Source organism: Mytilus californianus, unplaced genomic scaffold, assembly GCF_021869535.1.
Source record: "Mytilus californianus isolate M0D057914Y unplaced genomic scaffold, xbMytCali1.0.p SCAF_53, whole genome shotgun sequence".
Taxonomy (NCBI): Eukaryota; Metazoa; Mollusca; class Bivalvia; order Mytilida; family Mytilidae; genus Mytilus; species Mytilus californianus.
This window is the reverse complement of record NW_026262705.1, coordinates 64,053-75,390: the sequence shown is the minus strand read 5'-3', so window position 1 is coordinate 75,390 and position 11,338 is coordinate 64,053. Positions and strand designations below refer to the sequence as shown.

At 32.0% G+C, this 11,338-nt stretch overlaps 1 long non-coding RNA gene across 1 annotated transcript; it reads left to right on the top strand.

The window, feature by feature from the left end:
* Positions 1 to 4,775: 4,775 nt before the first annotated feature.
* Positions 4,776 to 10,966, top strand: LOC127703859 (uncharacterized). Its single transcript, XR_007983088.1, has 3 exons — positions 4,776 to 5,177; positions 9,767 to 9,872; positions 10,326 to 10,966. It is a non-coding gene; the product is annotated as an uncharacterized LOC127703859 (long non-coding RNA).
* Positions 10,967 to 11,338: the final 372 nt, after the last annotated feature.

The following is an 11,338-nucleotide window of genomic DNA, read 5'->3' as shown; positions in this document are numbered from 1 at the left end:
GGATCTGACAGAGCTTTCAAGAGCTATTTCTGTTACTGTGAGTTTATTATATATTTATCACAAAAAGCTAATGCTAATTTCTTTTCATTTAATATGAGTCTATATGAAGCCCCCACCCCTCCTCCAGCTTATCTGATTAATTTACGATCACTCTGAGTAAAGAAAGTAAGTCACAATTGCTTATATAAGGTATTTTAAATTCTGGTTGATAGTTGTCTCATCACCAATCATACTACATCTCCTTCTTTTTTTTACAATAAAGCTATATTTAGATGCGGTATAGTGAGTGATGAATGTGTAAACATGCAGCATACTTGTAAATAATTGTTAAAATACAGCACAAAAGATGCATAATATATCAAACTCGAGTCAACGCCATGTCAAAAACTAAAAAAACAACAAACAAAAAAAGGCCAAATGACAAATAGTCTATAAAAACAACTACAGCATACCAAAATATATAATTTGTAAAGACTTGCATGCAACTAGGCCTATACAGTAGCTCTATGTTCTTATAGATCTCATAACATTACGATTAAAAGTCAGATTATGTGTGTGTAAGTTTATTAGAAAATTCAACGAGACACGTCCTAATCAGGTAAAATCCAAAATAACAATTTACAAATTCAGATCTACTGTCTGTTGTATATTGCGTACATGATTGTATATTGCCAAACGAATAAATATGTCTGGTACGGGATGGCGGCTTCGAAGCGGAGACAAAAAGACCCAGATAAATGAAAGTGTAGAATTTTTGTTGTGGAGAATTTTTTTTTAAAGAACTAGATTCATATCTCAGAATTTGAATATAGCATCTCGTTTTCTTTAGATAAATTGTTAGCTAGTACTGACTATAATAATTACCCCCTTATAAGTATTCGCAAAACATGAAGTTAATGATCAATGAATATGAAAACATTTTATAAAGTATAAATATTGGTAAACGGACAGCAAGTCATAGGACTATTATAGTTCGAATAAATTAGTTTACAATAACTGTTGAAAGGTTATGAGAGAAAAATCTGGATGAATTTATTTTTATTAGAATGATTTATTTTACAGTAAAGGCTTCATATTTTTAATCAGTTATTTGTAAAAGAAAGGTGACATGTTTAACACCATGGAGCCAGTAAATTAACAAACTACTATGATGGATTTTTTTCTTTACAATCATTGATCATTATTAATATTTGAGAATAACTTTTGTTTACAATTCGTTTTCATAAATAATGGTTCAAGAAAAAAACTTTTTAAAAATTAGTCTGTTAGTTTCCAAAGAAAAAAATATCTTGAAAACTGAACTGTGAGTTTTCAATCGTTACGTTTTGTTATACTTTTTTAGTGTTAATCTCAGCAAAGACAAATTTGGTGATAAAAATCGATTTGTTGGTCTTTAAAAAAAAACCATACGTCATAATGTAATCTTCATCTGGAGATATTCATTCCCTACTGTAAAATATTGAGTTTTTGGTTGATTAATGTCGGGTGTGTCTGACGTACCGAATAATATATGATAGGTACATGTAGGTCTTGTAATTGAGACCGCCCGTGATACGGTCGGAAAATTTCGACTGCCAACGAAAAAGGATGGACAGAAAATTGGCCTAATACCAGGCTACTTATAGTCCACTTGAAGAGTTGCTGCAAGGATTCAGCGTCCCCATTCGGACGTGTCTGAGCACAACCCAATGGACGTTCCACTATCATTACTGCTAAGGATTTATTGCCAGTCAGAAGAAGACCTGTAACGACGCTATTTCTATAGTTACTCTAGTTCGCTAACGAATTCGTTTCTTGTTCCATTGAATATAAAGGAAAGAGTTATCTAATATATATGTATATATATATATATACACGTCTAAATTGAAAACAACGTTCAGACCTATGATTGCGTTGGATAAAAAACGCAATTTTTATACGTGTGCATGTAAAACAAATTTCTTGGTAGAGGGGTCTAAATACAGCACAAACAACATTTTCCAAAAGACCAAAAAGTGAAAAAGTATATTTTAACAAAACGCATTTGACTAACAGGTCGAACAACTGATGTTCTTAAACCCTGCGGCTGCCATTGGCTATTACCAAATAAATTGATCACCAGATGTAAAAAATGGATCTTACATATTAATTAAATACCAAACAGAAAACAATAAACTTACGGAAAAGATGGTATACCGCAAATATGAGGTGCAAAAATTTGTACACCATATCCGGATTTCGACATTTAATGTCTCTTCAGTGATGATAGGGATCGAAACGGTATTTGGAAGGCCATATAATATATATAGGAAAAAAAATAAGACTGAAAATGCACCAAATATTTATATTCAATATGAATACTCACATTTTGTCTATTACAACAACAAGTTGTTCAAAAATTGTTGTAATAGACAAAATGTGAATATTCATATTGAATATAAATATTTGGTGCATTTTCAGCCTTATTTTTTTTCCCTATTTTATGCACAGCATGGACAAAATTTAAAACTTTTTAATATATATATATTTTTTTCTTGAACTACTATAAATAAAGTAGTTCATTTTAAAATGTATTCTTTAAAGGTTAAGAAAACAATAAGTTAAAATGGCTGGTACATACATGGCTTCATGGCTAATACCAAAAAGGTATAGCCAATTTCCCGTTTATTTTTTTTCGTTGTTTGGTTCACATGTTCAAATTTAATAAATTGATGAATTTAATAATTTATTGATATCCTAAATCTTTGTTAATATATTTACTTCGGTAGAAAAGAAAGTGAATCTTCTCATCGGGACTTTAATTAATCTGCATATCTCTTATCTATTTTGGGATTGAAAAAAATATCTTTAAAAAATGCGGTTTCGAGCCTATTTCTTCATTTTAATTTGGTTACACGTTCAACAATAACTGATACAAATATGATACATTACCAATGATAAGGCCATATATTTGAAGCTGTTCAAAATTTTGTATATTATAGCTGGGACTATTATACTAAAAAAATAGTTAGTATAATAGTCCCAGATTATAGGTACGTGTATCAGATTGGACATTTTTTTTTTATTGTTCTATATAAATAATCTTACTATAAGTTATCTCAGGTCTAAACAAAATGTTACTATGAGTTTTCTAATGAGTTTTGTTTGATAATTTTTTGTTTAATTCAGTTAAAAGTTTGTTTTTTTACACGAGAAGGTCTGCTAAAAAGTTTATGATGATCTCTTTTTTTTTCAGCATAACAAACGGATACTCTTTAATGTACACTAGGTGGACTTTCCTCTATTCCGATGAAGGCAGTGCACGTCTTTCATTTAAAAGATAAAATCGTTGTTTTGCTACAGACGGCGGCACATCGGGCATTGACTTACCATTTTATAATTTGTAACAATTATGATTAACCATATATTTATGAGTTATAACAAAATTATTTTTATACATCTTTATTTAAGATGATCAAGATTTGAGAATGATATGAAAATAATAAAATATATATTACAAAAAAAAAGTTATCTCAGGTCTAGTTATCTAGTATAAAATATATTCACTGGAAATAAGCCCTTTAAAACACAAATCCCCGTTTACTCATTGCGAAGTTTATTTGCTAGTGTTTTTTTAATCTTTTTTTTTAATGATTTTATTATATTATCTTTTTTGTGAAAATTTTGAGTGGTTGAACATGAAATGGACACCGATGCTACAAAGAAAATTTGTTTAATGTCATCTGTTGCAATATATACTAAGTATTACACGTGGACAGGATGTTCCCCAGAAAATTAAGGTATTCAAAATAAGTTATACACACCCCAAGGGTACACGCCACTGTCATATGGAAAATTACTGGGTCACCAGTAAACTGGTAATCAGCCATGCAACTAATCAGTTGACTGACCATGCCACTACAATTTAAAAAGTTTGTCGTTAGATCAAAATGAAATATTTATTTTAATTTAAAATTGAAGAACTAAAAGGATTTATCATAATTATGAAAGGAAATATTTCAACAAAATCGGATTATTTCCCAAAAGATTATATATTTTTTTAATTTTTTCCGGGGAAAATAGAAAACTGTATCAGAGACATATATATATAAAGGGTCCCATCAAGGATTTTATAGAAATCCTTGGTCTCATGAAATGGATCTCACACAGACATGCATAATTGAAATTTATACATTGATTGATTCTATGATTTCTTGAGAAATCAGGAGCGAAATATAACAAATATTTAGTTTTGATATTAAATTAAATTTACTTTTCCTCGCTATAATTCATTTGACATAACATTGAGGGATTTAAGGGTTTGTCCGTACAACGTTAGTATTTCACATGACTTATTTTCGCGCTTCGCCTTGAAGCTCATTATTCAGACTGTTTCAGACAAGATGATGAAAATAACATGCAAGGCACTTTTTTTTCGATCATCGTGAAGTGCACTCTCCCCCTCTTCAAGAATTGTATATTTATAAATCCTCGCCCTTTTTAAAATTACCACACTCTTTGTGATTACCGGTATGCTATTATGCTAACAGTAATTAACCCGGGACTTGATTTACATGTAATATCAGGGGCGATTCTAGCCAGGATAAAGGGGGTCTTAATACATAGGCAGATCCAGGGGGGGGGGGGGGCTGGGCCCCCCCTTTGGTGGGAAAAATTTGGTTGATTATATAGTGAATCACTGAAGCATGACTGGAGCGGGCCACCTTAGATCAGTCAGCGCCCCCCCCCCCCCCCCCCCCTTTACAAAAAGTTCTGGGTCCGCCACTGACATATATGTCTCCATTAAATCAGAGACATATATGTCTCTGATTAAATGCAATGATCGTTCACAAAAAGGGGAATCAAACCCCCGGATCCCATCCCCCTTCGATCCGCCACTGATTGTGAATATAAATATAATTGTTACTTAAAAGTCATAGACTAGTACTAGCTCCGAGCACCTGTTTTGGGATATATACAGCTAATTAACCGTAAATAACTGCGAGATAATGAATAACAAGTTGATAATTGTCTATTCTCTGCTAATTAATGTACCTGCAATTCACCCTGATTCATTTGTGAGACCACCGACACTAATAATATTACCTCAAAGTTAGAGGTTCTCCGTTACTGGGAACTTCATATCGGATCCGATCAATTTATTGGTTCCATTCCCCCTAGTAATAATGATCCATTTGCAGTGACGATGACAATCAAAGGTATACTCATTACTGTTGATTTTGCATGATAACATACATGTTATGTCAACTCACTTCTCCTTCCTACGGCGCCAGAGAGAGAAAAAAAAGCCTTGCAATGCGTCATAATTATTTGGACTACTTCCATATGACTTTAAAAAAAAACCAAACAATAGTTTATTTCACTGATTGAGATTGGACTGACGAGACATTTCAGCATGTGAAATCTTAATTGTTAGTCCAAGTACACAGTTATCATCCGTTGATTTTCATTTTTTACAAAAAGATTTCCTAGTGTGGACCATGTATTACTTTAAAATTTATTTATTTATATTTTTTATGCATAAAAAGTAAGTACAATGAAGTAGGGGGATGAAATTATTTTATTTTAGTTTGAGAATCACTCATACTTCTTGTATGATGTCACCTTAGCCTACAAATTACCAAAAAGAAACACTTCTTTATTTTCTCTAGCTTATGTGTATGCCTTTTCATATACATGTAAAAATGTGTTACTGCCTATATATTGACCTTAAATGTTATTCAGTCTATTATGGCCTAATGGGACCTTGTTCTACTCATGTGGTATGCTATAAGCAGATAAGTAACGTTCTTTCCTTTTGAAATTGAAATACAAATAATTTTTTAAATATACATGAAGAATTTTTATATTAGCCGCTCCCCCCCCCCCCCTTAATTTTGAAATCTCTAATTTTAGGCATAGGCTCATATAAATTCGACTTTTGAAGAATTGAAATAAATCTGAGACAGCAAATGAGTATTGAGCTGCTTTACATTAAAATACATTATGTACATACATGTGACATACACAATTATATATAAATAGTTATAAAGACATTTAAAAAGCAATTTTTTGCAATATTTAAATTATGTAGGCCCAAATTTTGATAGTTAAACGTTAAACTTTAAACGGCAAAAAATTAACACCCAAAGTTCAAACTTATAGTCTTTAATGTATATATGCTATTGCCATGAAACTAGGTAAACTGTCTTATAATTCTCTAATCTTAGTTCATGCCAAGTTTGATTAAAATTAGTATTTCTACTCTATTAGGTCTCTAGTGTGGATATAGTGTATAACTTGCAAATTATTTTCATACTCCTTCCAAATTTATTGCGGATGAATGACATTTTTACCAGATATTCGGAATCCTCTGGTTTTATCCATGCAGTGCCATTAAAAAATTTTGCCCGCAAACCCCTACTTTTCTTTTCATATTTTTATTACATAGTTTAAAAAGCCATATTTGAAAATCTTATAAAATCCTTGTTATTTTTCCATAGCTTTTGAAAGAAAAAGGTGCCAGTGTTAAGTGTATGAAAAATCTAGAGAGAATCACTTCCCGCCAAATTTTTAATGGCTTATATCTTAAAAACAAGCACACGGACCCTTCATTTTTTCTGTTTTTTTAGTTCCTTTATTCATATTCTTTTAAAAAGCTTGTTATTTTGAAACGGAGTAGCGAACATCCTTAAGGCCAAACAAAAATATATGTCTGTTTACGGTTACCCGACCGACCGTCCTTTTGAGCGCCGACCCTAAGTCATTTTATTTCCGTCGTAAAAGCAAAAATTAACTGAACTCGTGTCAAAAATGAAGTTTGTGTTGCCAATAATATAAATCAATTGCCTGATACATCCCAATGTTCACAATCGTGAATATGACAGCTGTTATAAGGAAATTCGTGACTCATGTGATGAAATAAACACTTTGCCGCCATTTTTTCCCCAACCAATAACCAAGGGAAATAATCCAATCATTAAAATACTGGGTAAAATTGGCCAAGGATCAACTCAGACCACGACAAGACGAAACGGCATGACTCAAAATCATGTCGCAAAAAATAAAATGAAAAAATAAAATAAAATGGAAATACCAACCTACCTAGCCTTTTTTTTAAAGTATGTAACCTTAAACAGACATATATTTTTTGGGGCCTAAGTAGTGATTTGGTATAGTTTGAAAAGGTCAAATATTAGTATGTCTGTGAAGTTGTCAAACTAAATTAAAGACCCTTTAAACATAAAATTGTCCATATTTTGAGTTATAGCTTATAGATTTTTCTATTATGTTAATATGTCCTGTCCCAAAAGTAGTACACTACACTGTTAAAATCTCTTTTGGATAGAGCCAGCGCAATTTTTTAAATTTGCCTTTTTGCTCATCGTTCCGAAGGAACAGTGCGATTTTGCCATCACTTGGCGTCTGTCGTCGTCTGTCGTTGTTTTTCGTCAACCATTGGCATCCGTCGGGTGTAAACTATTTCATACATCTTCTCTACTGAACCAATTCCTACCAAACTTAAGCTGAATGATCTTTAGGGTATTTACAATAAAGTTTGTGTTTTGTTACATGGTTGTCATGGCTAAATATGAACTTAGGGGTAAATGCAGTTTTTGGCTTTTATCTCAAAACCCAAAGCATTTAGAGCAAATCTGACACAGAGTTAATTATTCATTAGGTATTCAAAATTCTATCAGCCCTGAAATTTTCTGATGAATGTAATAACCCATTGTCATGATTGTTGGGTTGCTGTCACTTAATTGGTAATTTCAAGAAATATTTGCAGTTTTTGGTTATTATCTTTAATATTATTAATGATAAAGATAAACTGTAAACAGCAAAAATGTTCAGCAAAGTAAGATCTACAGATAAGTTTCTATAACCAAAATTGTCAATGGACCTCTTAAGGAGTTATTGCACTTTAACGACAATTTTACACAATTTGTTTATCATGTTTTCTAACTTTAAAAAATCTTCTCCTCTGAAACTACTGAACCAATTCCAACCAAACTGAGGCTGAATGATCCTTAGGGTATTTAGAATAAAGCTTGTGTTTTATTTTCTGTTTCATCTATAAACATGGCTGCCATGTCTAAAAATAGAACATAGGGGTAAAATGCAGTTTTTGGATTATATCTCAAACACTAAAGCATTTAGAGCAAATCTTATGTGAGGTAAAATTGTTCATTATGTCAAGTTCTATCAGCCATTAAATTTTCAGATGAATCTAACAATCCATTGTTGGGTTGCTGCCACTAGATTGGTAATTTTAAGGAAACTGCAGTTTTTATTTTGTGGTCAAAATATTGGTATGACGTTGACATTGGCGGTGTCATCGTCGTCCAAAGACACATTGGTTTTCACACTCAAACTTAAGTTGAAGTTAATGGATCTCGATGAAATTTTACCTTAAGGTTCAATACTACAAAAGGAAGGTTGGGATTGATTTTGGGGGTTATGGTACCAACAGTTAAGGAATTAGGGGCCAAAAATAAGCATTTTTGTAACTTCCGGACATAACTTGTGTGTTAGTGTATGGATCTCTCTGACATTGTACCACAAGATTCCATATCACAAAGGGAATGCTGGGATTGATTTTGGGGGTAATTGCCTCAAAATTTTAGGAATTAGGGGCCAAAAAAAAGGGGTAAAAACAAGCATTTTTCTAGTTTCATGACAATAACTTGTGTGTAAGTGTATGGATCTTTCTGAAATTGTACTACAAGGTTCCATATCACAAAGGGAAAGCTGGAATTGATTTTGGGGGTAATTGCCCAAAATGTTTAGGAATAAGAGGCCAAAAATAAGCATTTTTCTAGTTTCCAAACAATAACTTGTGTTCAAGTGTATGGATCTCTCTGAAATTGTACTGCAAGGTACCATACCACAAAGGGAAGGCTGGGATTGATTTTGGGGGTAATTGCCTCAAAATTTTAGGAATTAGGGGCAAAAAAGGGGCAAAAAACAAGCATTTTGCTAGTTTTAGGACAATAACTTGTGTGTAAGTGTATGGATCTTTATGAAATTGTACTACAAGGTTCCATATCACAGGGGGAAAGCTGGGATTGAGTTTGGGGGTAATTGCACTAAACGTTTAGGAATTTGGGGCCAAAAAGGGGCCAAAAAACAAGCATTTTTCTTGTTTCCAGACAATAACTTTGTGTTCAAGTGTATGGATCTCTCTGAAATTGTACTGTAAGGTACCGTACCACATATGGAAGACTGGGATTGAGTTTGGGGGTGATGAATCATAAGGGGGTTCAAAAAATTTGGGGGGATTTTTTTTACTTTTTTTCCTTTTGTTTTCTTTAAAATTTTCCATTTTAAATTGGTTATTTCTGATTTATATATAAAAGCAAATAATAATGATACGGTTTGAATAGGTAAATTAGAAATTTTTAAGTTCTTAGACCACATTCATTTTGTGAGCCTCTTGTTTTAATTGCTTCTGTAAGTAATATATTAATTTGACATTTTGACAACAGACACATACAGATTATACTGTTAACAATATTTCAGAGTTTAATGTTGTCAAGCACACAAATCATAGAAAAATAGTTAATCACGTCATTGTTGTCCACTGAAAAATTAGTATGAACACGATGAAAAAGTACGGGAATGTTTGTTTGTTAAACTATTGACTGTGGTTATGTCTTTGAAACTGTTGACTGGCAAATAGTCTGTGAAATGAAACAGCACAAATATTTCATTCTTTTTTATATCATGGTATATAGAAAAACACATACTGATGTATCATAATAGTTATAGTGACTGTCATTAAATGATAGTTTTTACCTTTTTTAAGTTTAGGGCAAGAAATATAGAAGATAAAGAAAAATATAAACAATTACAACTGTACAGTAGAAATGATCGGCAAAACAAGATAAACAGAAGACAACAAGGCCTAAATGGTAAGACCACTTCTATATAATAAAAGTGATTGCCCTTGAATGATGACTATTATAAAAATAAGAAGATGTGGTATGGTAAATGAGTTATATATCCACCAGAGTTCAATGAAGTGGATGCAAGCAATTAAAGACCAATGACGGCCTTCGATAATGAGAAAACAATCATGTCTGTGAGCACTCCACCTAACCATAATCTAGGACAGTGGTTCAAATAGCACAACATATGAACAAACTGTAAAAACTGTTGAAAGTGGCTCAACTCATTATCACTGCAAGGCACTAAAACGACTGATATTAAGTCGTGGACACAAAGCACTGAAATAACAGAACTCATAATCATGATTAGTAGGAATATCAAATTTAAGTTTCTCAAAATGTTCATATTAAACATGATAAAATAAGCTTATTTCCTATTGCTGTTTTTTTCTCAATTTATATTTTGTGTATTTATAGGTGCAGAGACTTCTTGGTTTTCATGATCATCAACAGATCAATACAGAAGAGGAAACTTAAGGTTAATACTTTTCTACATTGTGTGCTAATTGGATTAATGTGAAATGAAATATGTGCTTACCTGGAAAAAGAAAATAGGAAATTTCTACAAAATGGCTGTAAACAAAATGGAGTACAATCATAGATGCACAAGAACACAATTGTGTAATTGCAACAACCTACACTGAAGGATTAGGGAGAAATGTAGAAAAAAAAGTATTTTTTTGTCGAAATAAACACCTGCTTTATCCATTCATGTACATAGCTCTGTCATATCAACTATATAGAGGAAGATGTTTGAAGAACAAATTGCAAAAATGTATTCTCTACCAATTGAAGGAAGATGTCTGGTGGATGGAATTATTTATGCACTGAACTGTTTTGTAGGGGATTGAATAATTGTACGCAGCAGAAAAGTTAAATTAACATGAAAAGTGGTTATTTTATTTAATCCGCAAATATGAGCACAATATTAATAACATCACAAATAGTATGATATTCATAGCGTTTTGCTTATAATTGTATTGTCTCAAACAGCTAGCCTATTGTTTTTGTATGTCATGTTACTCATCAGTGAACATTTTATTAAAGTTTTAATTATCTTTTGTATCAATTATTCAGTCTCAGGAAAAATTATATTCATACTGTTTTTACTGTTATGAAATTTTCATAGAGGAAAATTGAATGAGAGAAATTTCCATAGAGGAAATTTGGAGAACAATGTTTTCCTTAGAGGAAATTTGTGGTCTTGAATTTTCCCTCAAGGAAAAGTGTTTGTCAAAAATTTCCTCACAGGAAATTGCTGTTGACAAAATTTCCTCACAGGAAAAAGTATTTCCTCAAAGGAAAATTTGAAGCTGCAAATTTCCTCACAGGAAAAAGTATTTCCTCAGAGGAAAATTTGAAGCCTCAAATTTCCTCAGAGGAAATAGAATTTCCTCAAAGGAAAATTTGAAGCCGCAAATTTCCTCAAA